This window comes from Erpetoichthys calabaricus, chromosome 16, assembly GCF_900747795.2.
Source record: "Erpetoichthys calabaricus chromosome 16, fErpCal1.3, whole genome shotgun sequence".
NCBI classification, from domain to species: domain Eukaryota; kingdom Metazoa; phylum Chordata; class Cladistia; order Polypteriformes; family Polypteridae; genus Erpetoichthys; species Erpetoichthys calabaricus.
The window spans coordinates 47073349-47082127 of record NC_041409.2 but is presented as its reverse complement, the minus strand read 5'-3'; the positions used below and the strand labels follow the sequence as shown (position 1 = coordinate 47082127).

At 37.5% G+C, this 8779-nt stretch overlaps 1 protein-coding gene across 1 annotated transcript in view; it reads left to right on the top strand.

Annotated features, from left to right (window-relative positions):
* The first annotated feature begins 6674 nt into the window (after window positions 1-6674).
* LOC114666343 (butyrophilin subfamily 1 member A1-like) overlaps window positions 6675-8779 on the top strand; it is a 116756-nt gene continuing 114651 nt past the window's right edge. The window contains exon 1 of the mRNA XM_028821160.2: window positions 6675-6783. The gene's annotated coding sequence lies outside the window, so the exon portion shown is untranslated. The remainder of the gene's footprint in view (window positions 6784-8779) is intronic.

The following is an 8779-nucleotide window of genomic DNA, read 5'->3' as shown; positions in this document are numbered from 1 at the left end:
AATCAGAGACTCTGTATATGCAATCATCCATTTTGTAACTAACTTGTTTAAATAAGGGTGACAGAGAGCTGTACCAGTACCAGTAGCAAAGTGTGGCCAACCCTGGACAGAAGGCCAGTCCACTACCAGGCACACTTACTAACAATTGGGCTAGTTTGCTGTCACTAGTATCCTGAGCTGAATGGGATGTGGGAGGAAAAGCAAAAAGACCCTGAGAGGACTTGCAACGTACACACAAGATTGAGATCAGGCCAGGGATTTGAATCTGTGACACTAAAGCCAAGAGGCAGAATCAGAATCACTGTGGCACTACATGGCCAACAATTAAACCAATATTAATTAATATATAGCATTAAGTACTTGTATAGTCAGGTCTGAACTAAAACATGCAATATTTAAATTTTTTTGAAAAACTGTCTCTTGTTCACACTGACATATTTTTCTTTGTTCGTTCGGCCTTATACAATTTCTTGTATTAGGAATTTGTTAGTTTTCGCATACCCCTTGGGGTCAGAGCACAGGGTCAGCCATTGTACAGCGCCCCTGGAGCAATTGAAGGTTAAGGGCCTTGCTCAAGGGCCCAGCAGAGTAGGATCTCTTTTGGCAGTGACTCGAACCGGCAACCTTCGGGATACCAGCACAGATCCTTAGCCTCAGAGCCACCACTCTGCCCTATTTGTGGTTGAATTAAATAAAAAATGAGGCATCTGATTAAAAGAACTCAAGAAAAAATAAACCAGCCACAATGGGTGGAGGTGCCAGCATTAGCCTCTTTAAGCAAAACAAAACTGCTTTTTATAATCTTTTCTCCATGATGTCACTGTTGCCGGTCCAAATGCCCATTCCGTACTGTTTAAACTCAGGCAGGCTCTACATTCACAGATGTGGGGATATGTAACTGTAGGTCCACGTTATCTGAACCAATGTTATCAACTGTGAAATTTTAACTTCAGTGAGTCAAGTAAGAGAAAATAACTACAGTACACATGATGAGAAATTGAATTGGGATCTTATTTCTAGAAAGAACCAATTTTATAAGGGAGTTTTCAGATAAGCCAGGATTTGTGAGTCTCCTTGGATTAATGTGTTTGCTAAATTATCATCAGTATCAGTATTTTAGAACCCCGGCAGGGTCTCCTCAACTGCCTTCTTGGGCTCATTTCAGTGACATATAGGGGTGTAAAAAATACAAGCTGACAGCTGCACTGATCTCACAAGTGTTTTACGGAAATTATAAGTTTTATTCATAAGCAGAATTCCAGATGTGACAAAAAAGTAAATGAAGAGTCACAATGATAAGATGGACAACTTCACACACGAGTGAAATTAAAATGACAACAGAGTTAAGTTCTTTGAGTGTGTAAAAGACACTATATAAAATGTTTTTTTTTTCAAAGTTAGCAGTTAACCTGGGATGTAGGAGGAGAACTTGAGGACCAAATAAAATGCCACGTACACCCAGGGAGAACATACAAATTCCACAGAGACACTGACCAGGCGGGGATTTGAACTTGGATCCTTGGAGTTCTGAAGCACTGACCATTTATATTCAAAGTAAAATAATAATAATAATGTTGTTTGTGAAAACATTGATAGCCGTGAAAGCATCATAGGTAAACATATAAACAAGAGCAGTGCACTAGAAACAACATTTAGAAGAGGAACACTGCTCTTAAAAACAAATCCTTGCTATTTGTCCTGAATACAACTGTGGTCCAGAAGGTTATTGAAATAACCGTTTTGTAGACAGCGAGACAAAACAAGTTCTTGAATAAATGAGTAACCAGTTCATGGAGCATTGTGAGATGTTGCACTAGTTGCAAGACACAGACATGTAGCAGATGTTTGTATTTAATTAGTCATCAGAGGGCACAGATATTCTGAGAAAGTGTGTGATTAATGATAAAAGCTAAGTCCCAACATATTTACAATCCTTTGTTATGCATTTGTCACCCCGGAATGGACTGGCACCCTGTCCACAGATTGCTCCTGCCCTACACCCTGTGCTTGCTGGGATAGGCTCCAGTTTCTCCATGACCCTGCCCTGGATAAGCAGGTTTGGAACATCTTAACTATACAAGCAAATTCAAAACAGTGTTGAAATGACTGGCTCCAAATCCTGACCTTAAACCAAATGAAATGTCATGGCACAATACAAACCATTCGTGTAAGGAGGAAAAATATTTCCAAGGCAATGTGCAGGATTGATGGACCATCCACTGCTCCTTTGGAGCTCATTTGCTCAATAAATTTCACACTGGTAACAATAAAGCAATTCTAATAATGTCACAAGTGTTTTAGTTTATTGCATAAAGCATCAGTAAGGTTTGGACATTGTATTGATTGATATGGTCTATCAGATAAAATGCTTGCTCAATTCTGATTTTGGAAAAAACTATTTTACCAGTAAGATTAAATTAGTAGAAAGTATGTCATAGCATTAAAAATATAAAAAAACATAAAATCTGTATCACTAAAAGGAAATGGGAAATGTAATTTTCTGTCAGTTTGGAAATGGTAATCTCCTTGTTAGAACAATCTAGAGAAGAACAGCCATTCAGCCCAACAAAGCTTGCCAGTCCTATCCACTTATTTCTTCCAAAAAAACATCAAGTCGGGTTTTGAAAGTCCCCAAAATCTTATCGTCTACCTCACTACTTGGTCGCTTGTTCCAAGTGCCTATGGTTCTCTGTGTAAACAGAAAATTCTTACTGTTTGTGTCACAAGTTTCCAACTGTGCCCCCGTGTTCTTGATGAACCCATTTTAAAATAACAGTCTCGATCCACTGTCACCTCTTAATCTTCTTTTGCTTAAACTGTATAGGCCAGTGGTTCTCAATCTGTGGGGTGGGCCCCCCTAGGGGGGTGCGAAGTAACAAAAAGGGGGGTGCGAAGATGTGAAAAAAGAAAACAAGAATCAAAAATATGAAAAATACATCTATTGAAACCAATACAAATTAACTTAAACTACATTCTGATACTAGAAAAATAAATATAGAGTTAGATAAATGTCGATAAAAGTTAAGTAGGTATAGTTAAATATGCACCTATGATATATCATTAATTAAAAAAGAACAAATTGGTATTAGTGGGCTTCTTTCAAAAAACGTTAGGGGGGGGGGGCGCGATTAAAACTGTTATGAAAACTCTGGTCGCAAATACTTAAAGGTTGAGAAACGCTGGTATAGGCTCAGCTCTTTTAATCTTTCCTCATAATTCAACCCCTGTAGCCGTGCAATCAGCCTAGTTACTCTTCTCTGGACCTTTTCCAGCGCTGCTATGTCCTTTTTGTAGCCTGGAGACCAAAACTGAACCCAGTACTCCAGATGAGGCCTAGCCAGTGTGTTACAAAGCTTGAGCAGAAGCTCCTTGGACTTGTACTCCACACATCAGGGCGCTATATAACCTAACATTCTGATTCTTTTTTTGCATTTTATTGATTTTATTAAAATCAAATAACATTCCATACAAGCAAGTCAAGTTTAACAAAACTAGGTTTGAAACAAATCAACCCCCACCCATGAGAGAGCTAGGCCATCAGAGTAAAACTTTAAACTAGTAAACATAAGTAAATAGATAAAATAATATATGAATAAAAATAAATAAAATAAAAAAGAGGAAAGAGAATCCGCTTCCTCAATTTAAATGCTTATTCTAAAATGTTATTGATTAGATCCTGCCAGGTTTTGAAAAAGTTCTGCACAGATCCTATAAGTGAGAATTTGATTTTTACCAATTTTAAATGGTATAAAATATCAGTTACCCACTGACTGAAAGAAGAGAGTTAGGATTCTTCCAGTTTAGCAAGATAAGTCTATGTGCCAATAGTGTAGCAAAGGCAATCACAGTTTGTTTGTTGAGAAGTTTGTTGTTTTTTCCAATTTCAAATCTTCTTAATGACTTCTGAACACTGTCGGGGAGTCGATAGCGTAGAGTTCACTATGACTCCTAAATCCTTCTCATAATGTGTACTCTTGGTTTTCAGACCTCCCATTGTGTATTCAAACCTCACATTTTCACTTTCTATGTGTAATACTTCATCCATCCATCCATTATCCAACCTGCTATATCCGAAATACAGGGTCACGGGGGTCTGCTGGAGCCAATCCCAGCCAACACAGGGCGCAAGGCAGGAAACAAACCCTGGGCAGGGCGCCAGCCCACTGCAGGGCACACACACACACCAAGCACACACTAGGGACAATTTAGAATCGCCAATGCACCTAACCTGCATGTCTTTGGACTGTGGGAGGAAACTGGAGCACTCGGAGAAAACTCACGCAGACACGGGGAGAACATGCAAACTCCACGCAGGGTTTCCTAACTGCGAGGCAGCAGCACTACCCACTGCTCCACCATGCCACCCATGTGTAATACTTGTGGTAGAACTTTAAAATCTTAATAAAGAAAGAAGCATCGTCTAACAGGACAATTCAGTAACCAGGCAGGAGACAAGCTGTTTGTTGATTGTATCATTTAATTACTCCTCAGCAAAATGCCTTAGAGGAAACATTCTTCAAAAGCAGTCCATTACAGCCTGGTCAGAATGGTCAGAGAAACAAAGAATAGAGATTCATTTTATAAACTGTTGAATTTACATACAGTGTTAATCAATGCATACATTTTACTCTGGTTGGTTTGTTGGTTTACACCCAAATGATTTATATAAAATAAAAGTCTATTATATGAGATTCTGGTTCTTCTTAAACCTTTTGAGATGAGCTACCACCCTTGAAGTTTCTGTACATATAACAACTGTCAACTCTCGTTTATAGGACATCTGCTGATTTCTTAGTCATCCTTCAGAGCATTTTGTATATTACATCAACCTTTCTTCTGGTACATTCTTTTTTATTTGACCTTTATCTGGTTTCCTGGTGTGGCTTGAACAGGTTTCTGACATTTATTATCCCTTTATGCTGTTTGTTTAAGATGAATGCTATGTTACCCTAAATTACTCTTTCACATACTTTACACTTACTGACATTAAACTCCGTCTGCCACAAATCTGCCTAAGCCTGTATGCTGTCCAAGTCCTTCTGTAATGATATAACAGATTCCAGATTATCTGCTAATCCACCTATCTTGGTATCATCTGCAAACTTAACCAGCTTGTTACTTATATTCCTATCTAAATCATTTATATATATTAAAAATAGCAGCGGCCCTAGCACTGACCCCTGTGGAGCACCACTCTTAACATCGGCCAATTCTGATGAGGTTCCTCACACCATCACCCTCTGCTTCCTGTGTCTGAGCCAATTCTGCACCCAGCAAAAAACATCTCCCTAAACTCCCACTTCTTTTAGTTTGATGCCCAACCTCTCATGTGCCACCTTATCAAATGCTGTCTGAAAGTCAAGATTAATAATGTCATATGCTCCACTTTAATCATATCCTTTTGTTGCTTCCTTATAGAATTCCAGCATGTTAGTAAAACACGACCTCCCTCTTCTGAACCCATGCTGACTGTTCAGTAAAACTCCTATCCTTGCCAGGTGTTGCTCAATCTTATCCTTAATAATTCCTTCCATTAATTTTCCTGAGATACACGTCAAGCTTACTGGCCTATAGTTGCTTGGACTGTCCGCTAAACCTTTTTTACATAATTTGATAAGATTTGCCATTTTCTAGTCCTTTGGAATTCCCCCAGTGTTCAGTAACTTCCTAAAAATATGTGTCCAAGGTTTATATACATACTCTTTAATAATTATAATAACATGGAGTTCATATTCTTGTGAGACACGAGAAGGCAGACATATTCAGTACACAATTCATTGCAATACCACACAGAGTAGTGAGCAAGACTGGCAAGGTGGAGGTAGAATCACTTAAAGGGGTACAATATAGTTGTAGAGAAAAGACAGCAGTTGAGAAAGGACTCAAGAGAGCAAACGACCATTGAGAAGCTAAGAGATTCTGAACTGAGCTTGGAAGGTTCCAGTCATCCCACAACACTTTATGTCAAAGAAAGATACCTCAAAAACTGAAGGACTATATGATTGAATAAGTTATTCCAAATTAGAAAGTGTGGAAATTAGCTTTGTTATACAGTGTTCAGGTTAATTAAAGCTGTTTGCAAAATTAGATAAACTATTGATTCAAAAGAAGGAAAGCATGTCAGCTGGCGGAATGGGAACATTTGTAATTACATGGAGAAACTGATTATGATGGATGTTTCAGCTTTGTAACTAAGGTAAGGGGGAATGGCATGTACTAAGAAGGTGGATGTTACTTTAAGTAATGCTGCAGGTTGATTATTATAGGGAACAGAATAAAGAGGACAGAATGGTTTAAGAAGTCACACGTGTGAGACTGATTCAGTTCAGAATGCCTAATTCGTGCATTAAGGTAATATCAAGCAATGGCAAAATATAACAAGTCTGTGAATAAATTATCAAGTTATGTTCTTTGGCGTTCACTTTATGTGAGTGTTATACCGATTTACAGGTTTTATTTCGCTTGAACGCGATTTCAGTTTGCAGATAAAATAAGGGCATTGTAGGGATAAAAGAACGTTTATGAACATGACATTGTCAGCATGTCAATTTATTTACACTTTGTTTCGATTACTTATTTTTTGTTTGTTTTCGGAGAAGCGGATCTTAAAGCAGCGACACGAGCGAATGTCAGGAGCCACTGAAATAAAGAGCTCAAGCAGCAAAACAAAAGTGAAAGCGAGCAATGGGCGTGATATGTTTTAGTTTCAAAGCTAGTGGCATCCGTGAGCGATTTTTCAGCCTCTTAGCCGTCAACTCGCTTTTGTTAATAAAAAAAAAGAACGTAAGTAACGTTTTTCATTTTCTAAAGAACGTAGAATATGATATGTCACATAAATGATCGCATATTAACTCGTACAGAGAATGTTACGTTGGCTCCAGTGTTCTTTATTTAGAAGGTAAATGTCTTTGGGATATGCCGCCTGCAGTTCGGCCCTGACTCCGAGTTTACGTACAACGGCAAAATGTGATTTTCACGGGGATCTCGATTTTTAATTAAACCGGAATAATTTTAAGCAATCGGCCTGCTGTTGTTTAATCTCAAAAGATAGGAGCAAAAGCCTTACACTGCGGTATAAAAAAAACATCAGACTGACTGTCGGTAGCACTGCGGAATTGCTCACTGACCGTGCTGTTAGTTTTCAGGAAAGCTGCATTAAAAACGACCTTCGCTACAATGTACTTTACTTACTGCACAGTTTAGGGCAGCGTTTCTCAACCTTTAAGTATTTGCGACCCCCCTAACGTTTTTTTGAAAGGAGCCCACTAATACCAATTTGTTCTTTTTTTAATTAATGATATAGATGCATATTTTATTATACCTACTTAACTTTTATCGGCATTTATCTAACTGTTATTGTTATAATTGCTACAATTATATATACAGATATATTTTGTTTAAAAATCCAGCACTTCAGACTTATATTGTAAATTAGAATGTAGTAATAATAATTAACAAATAAGTCAACAGGTACTGTTCTTTATTATTATTTTTTTTAACAGCATAAGCCTCCCTATGGCAGTTCAGTAGCATGAGAATAATGTGGACATTATATGATGTGTGAGAATTCACAGTTCTTAGCAGTGGTTTGAATTGACTTGAGTTGCAATGAGAAAATTAAAGAATGTTACATCTGAAAACCCGCTGCTTGATTTGACTAATGACTATATGATGTCTAGTGTTTTTTTTTTCTTTTTTCTGAATCGAACTTTGGTGATGAAGTCAAGAATCTGCTGTAAAGTTAAGTTCAGGTTCTCATTCTGTGATGTTGAGAGAAGCTGATTTTAGCATGGTGTCTGTATATGTGTCTGTGGAAAATCAAAACTGATTTGCCATGTCTTACAACTTTTGTTAGAAAATGGTGCAGTTTTTTTTTTTTTTTTTTGCATTGTGTAGAGCTGCTGGGTGACTACATCCTAGGAAAAATACAAAAATTTACAATGACTTTTCTGAGATATCTGTGCTGAATCCTGAGATCTACATATAACTTTTTCAAGCAAGTTGCATTGTTTGTTTTTTGGTCCAGTGTAGTCCAGTACTTACTTTAAAAATGGTTTGACATTTGTCCAGTGATAACTGCCATAGAAATTGTTTGATTTGATTGGGATTTTGTACTCTGCTCAGTTTAGCAATAGGACTAGGCCTATGGAAAATATTTGCATGAGTAGTTGTTAAGATATAATAATTTATTAAATATAGATGTACGAAGAGGCACATGTGTGCACACTCTCACACACAGAAAAGAAATTTATAAGTGAAGATAGCGGACAGCTCGCCTGTCCTACTAGAGTATGTGCTGATTGATAAAGAGAAAGCAGTGAGCACACACACACACACACACACACACACACACACACGCAGACACACACTAAGATCTGTGGACAGAGGCTTTAAGCCACCCCAGCACCTGTCTATATGTGCAGCTTGTTTACTTCATTTGACCCAATGTGTTTAGTGTTAAATTATTTAAGTTGTTCATTGATTCAGTTTCTTGTTCATTTTACTCTACATTTATTTGTTTACACAATAAATATATAAATGAAAGAACTTGATTGTATATTATTATACTGTGCAATCAGTTGTATTGTATTATAAAATTTTATGCTGAGTGGTTTCCTGCAGTATCACTGAAGTAAAACTTAAATGGAAATACTGGATGGACCATTTCATACCTTTAATATTTTATTTAATTTTCCTCTTTAGGACTCAGTCAGTTTTGAAAGTTGTTTACTTCCCTTCTCCTCCTACCTTTTAATCTAGGAATCATCCTAATTGCTCC